Source organism: Corvus hawaiiensis, chromosome 26 (assembly GCF_020740725.1).
Source record: "Corvus hawaiiensis isolate bCorHaw1 chromosome 26, bCorHaw1.pri.cur, whole genome shotgun sequence".
Taxonomy (NCBI): Eukaryota; Metazoa; Chordata; class Aves; order Passeriformes; family Corvidae; genus Corvus; species Corvus hawaiiensis.
The window spans coordinates 1,517,312-1,522,063 of record NC_063238.1 but is presented as its reverse complement, the minus strand read 5'-3'; the positions used below and the strand labels follow the sequence as shown (position 1 = coordinate 1,522,063).

Genomic DNA, 4,752 nt, shown 5'->3' with positions numbered 1-4,752 from the left:
GTCAGTGAATTTTCCTTTCATATAAACACCATATTTGGGGTCAGCTATGGCAGAAAACAGTTATTGATATCTTCTTTGTTTTTCAGAGAATGTGTGATCTTGATCAGTAACACTCAGGACTTTAATTTCATGCCGCAAAAGCAGCCTGGGTTGCAAGCTAACTGTGGAGGTAGAAAGCAGGTATCTTCTCCAGGCCTGACTTGTTGGTTGTTACATAGTGATCAGCAGATCCCATTTTGCCTTATGATTTCCAAGTGAGATTTTCCTTGAGTGGAGCCTAATCTGTGCTGTAGTGTAATGAATGACCTGTGCAAACACAGGCAGAAGAACTTCACACTGCAAGAAAGAGCCTCCCATGACCTGTTAAGAGATGCAGTTGTTGAAATCAAACACTGGAAGCACTTTTTAAATGCCCGGGGATGGGTGGTTCAAACTTTAAAAGCCCAGCTTCACTAGCGTGGGGTATAGTCACTGAGTGCTGCAGTGTGGTGCAAGAACACAGGACATTTCCCTGCAACAATCCCATCTCCTGGGCTGAGCAGAGGCTCTCCAGTGCACTTGTTTTACAGTGATTCAGGGACTGAGCCCGAGAGCAGCACAAGCTCTGTTTAATTTCATTTCCTGAAGGCACAGACTGAAGCAATATTAGAAACAGACTGCACTGGCCTGTAGAGAACTCACAGTATTTGGATTTTTTTTTTTTCCACTGCTTGCCAAAGCCTCTGACATCAACTTTACCCCAACAGGGAGCCAGAGGAAGGAGAGGGAGGTGCAATGGCAGATGGCAACCCACAAGGAGGCGAGAATTGCATACTGCACTTTGGCACTCTGTGACAAGGACAACTTTACAGTAACCTAGTTTGCTTACAAATTGAATGAGGATTATTTGCTATTTCCCCCCCACCCATGTTCGGTCAGATCACTGCAAGACAGGCAAAAAAAAATCTAATTAATTAATTGACTTAGCTCTGGCAAGATGTATTTCTAATACTGGGAGGACATAACAGAACTGATTTTAATATAGTTAAGCCAGACATTGTGTAATTTCAGGCTTTGATATGGTTTCAATGTGTAGATGAGCTGGGGGACGAATTTGCTTACCCAGTAAAGCAGCAATGAGTTGCTCTATTACCTGGCCTGAATGCCCCAGAAATCTGCAGAAATTCAACAGAGGTTTTGCTGTGCTTTCTGCTTGTCTTTGCCTTCAAACAAAAGCATGTTCAATGGAGACAGACAACAGGTAAGGGAAAAGGAATTTTTACTTTCTTGGTAAGAAAAATTTTCTGAAAAATGGTTCTCCTGTCTACTTCTAGCCATTAAAATTAACTTGCTATCTAAATGGATCTTGTCTAAATTAATTGTGCTGTCTCTGTGCAGTGTTTCCCCAAGGAATGCACTGAAATACTGTTATGTCTTTGCCTGTTCTTGGCTGATTGAGATATTAATTAATTATATGAATAAGCCTAGGAAAATAAAAGTAGGTTTCTCTCTTAATCATGTGAGTAATGGGCCTAATGCCTTATACATAGAGTTTGGCAGTAGTGACTTTGCTGTGTGACCTTGTTCACTACTCCACAGTGCCCTTGTTGGGTGGGGCAGATGCAAAGAAGAAAGTGAGTTGTGCAGGGAGAGGAGACCCATCAATACTGTTGGGCACCACAGCTGGCTCCCAGCAAGTGATGTACAGGAATGGACTCTGATAGACACAGGTTCCCTCTCAGGTCCCAGCCACAGGGTTGTCACGTAGCTCAAAATTTTTGTCATGCAGCCCTGTTCTGGGATTTATTCATCTTGGTTTTGCACGGGTCAGTCAGACTGGGCTAGGTGCACTAATGCTGCTTTCTTGCTCTGTGCTCTGGGCCCACTCTTTAGAATCACAGAGTTGCAGGATCATGTAGGCTGGAAAAGACCTCCAAGATCATCGAGTCCAACCATTAACCCGGCACCACTCTGTTCACCACTAAACCATGTCCCTAAGTGATACACCTACACTTTTTTTGAACACTTCCAGGGACTGGAGACTCCAGGGCTTTCCTGAGCATTCTGTTCCAGGGCTTGACAACCCTTTCAGTGAAGCAATTTTTCAGTGAAGTAATAGTCTAAATCTAAACCTTCTCTGGCACAGCTTGAGGCCACTTTCTCCTGTCCCATCGCTTGTTATTTGTGAGAGTTGGTGATTGTTCAGGGACACCTTCCCTGTCCTGCCTGACGTAGCTGTGTCCTGTGCATGTTGGAGTCTGGCAGAAAGCCTTTGGGCAAGCAGGGAGCCTCAGAATGAGATGTTACTTTTTCTGAAACTCCTGAAAAAACAGAACCCCTTTCCTGATCTAGCAAATGGAAATGTAAATGCTCTGCAGGGTGAACATATTCTTTATGATTGAAGTGGACATGACAACTTTGTTTTCTCCTTGGTTGGTTGTTGTTTGCTCATTTCATGAGGCTCCTCCAGGATTTTTAGCTACAAGGAAGAATTTTCTTTCTGACATTTCCCATGGTGTGGAAAGAAAACCCATGAATCATATAACTTAACTTGGCTCAAAGCTGAGGGGAAGGTAAATGTACATTTTCTCTGCCACTAACTTACTTAGAACATTATATATCTGCATATACAATCATAAATATTTAGTTGGAACAAGAAACAAGTACTTAGTGTTGTTTAAGAATGCTAAAATTGCAGATTTGAGTTGCAGTAGCTATTTTATGCTGCTCACCAGTAAATGCTTTACACTCCTTCAATATGCCTGTCTCCAGTATGCCTATTAAAAAAAATAAAAAAGATTTAAACATTTGAAAAACAGAACTTACTTTGTAATTTAGCTTTGACCTATAATATTTACATTTCAAAATGCAGACTTGATTTGAAAATAACCATATTCCAGGAAAGTAGGTGTTACAATTTCATCTATACTAGGTCCAAAACTTTCTCTCTGTATGCTCTGTGAACTTGTGTAATTCATATTCAGATGACTATACTGAGAAGGGTTCAAGTGTTTGCTTCCCAGAACATGAGGAATTCTTTCAGACATGGTTGTGATTTACCAAGTCCCTTGGTTTCCTGTCACAGAACTGGTGGAGCCCTGAGCCTGAGGGAGAGAAGTGGGATTGTCTGTGACACCTGAACATCTCAGAAACATTCAGGCTCTGCTGTTGGCTCCTCTGAATTAAATGCAGAGCAGTTCATTCACTTCAGTGCTGTGTAAGTATCACCTTGCTTTGCACAGTCATTTTGCTTGAAATGATGAATAATGCCTGGGTAGTGTAAATTCCCTGGGGGCCATAGCAGATGCTATAAACTCTGCCAATGGTATTGAGGCATTTGGGAAATTCTTTTCTTTCCATACTTTACACTGTAAGAACTTCAACACTTGATTGCAAAGGAGTTTGCCTTGAGGGATGGCAGATTCCAGAAGACACACAAATAAAATAGAAGTTTTATAAGTTTTATTAAAGAAGTTTTAATAAAGAAGTTTTAATAGACTGAAGAGATTGATGGACAGGAAGGAAATTCTCCTGTCTGTAGTCTATACAAGATAAAAACAGATTCAAATCAGCATTAGCATTCAGTATCAGTTTTTTATATGCCCTCTATTGACTGTGTCAGGGAGATCCTTCTTTTGAACCAGACACCCCACACCCCATAAGCAGCACTTATTTTTGTGAAGAGCATAACCATATTCAAGCCCTGATGATCATGAAACTTTGCCTAGGAGTGCTGTAATTAGAGCTTGTGTCTCTTTACCTTGAGCTTCAAATCTGCTTAGCAAACCTGGAGGCTTGGCTCTAAAACCAGCATTTGCACTAAGATGCTGTGCTAGCTACACTCTTGGATTTGTCAAAACAATCCAACCAACTCTCATAGGAAACCAGAAACAAGAAGGAAAAATTTGGCCAAATTCCTATATCCAAATATTTTTACAGCATGAGAAATTGAACTAATAATGCTTCTGTCTGGTTAACAGCTGTCAAAGGATGAAAAATAAGCTACTGGGAATGTAGTCAATCACTCACTCCTTTTAATGTGGTGTGAAATCCATAAAGGCATTTATACTGAATCTTAATGTGTTTTACAGAAAAATCACTGGTAGCTGTGTTGAAGAGATGCCAATTTTTAACAAGCAGCGTCTGGTGCTTTCTGGGCCACTCTACGCATGTGCATTCTGTAGAGAACGACGAGCTTGCACTCTGTTTGCTTCTGGGAATGCATATTTAGTAACATTCCCTCTCTTCCCCCTCTGCTTGAGGTGGGTCACCAGGACATAAGCTTCATTCACAAGAAGACATCCGAGCTTCCTCCGGTTGCTCTCTGACGGTGACTGCAGTTTTCACACACGTGTAGCACGGTGGCTGCTCTCCTGCAAAGCGCACGGGCTGCATCCCACAGCCGCGGTGGCACACGGGGACATAGCCACGACAAGTCCTACTGGTTTCACAAGCCTGTTATTCTGAGGCAACAAAGCAAGTGAATCACCGTTCTCAGGGCCGTGGCCCTCCCCTGTGGGCTGTGTTCTTTAACCAGCAGGCAATGCTGACACTGCCTTGCATGACACAATGGGATATTAATGTGTGTGGAGAGCTCGGTGTTGAAGCACACACAGAGCAGCCTGTACATAGCCAGAGGTGGCAGCTCTTCGAATCAGGATGGCTATTTTTGTGACCGATAGCACTGGGGAATGAAGAACTCGGTGGCTGTGCACAGAGAATGCGTGGCTCAGGTTGTTGAAGGATTTGTGTTTCCCTCTGGCCCTGCTCTTC

The 4,752-nt window shown here is 42.6% G+C and overlaps 1 long non-coding RNA gene across 1 annotated transcript; it reads left to right on the top strand.

The window, feature by feature from the left end:
• Positions 1 to 1,121: 1,121 nt before the first annotated feature.
• LOC125316876 lies at positions 1,122 to 4,328 on the top strand. The gene is made up of 3 exons (XR_007199883.1): positions 1,122 to 1,240; positions 3,065 to 3,196; positions 4,071 to 4,328. It is a non-coding gene; the product is annotated as an uncharacterized LOC125316876 (long non-coding RNA).
• Positions 4,329 to 4,752: the final 424 nt, after the last annotated feature.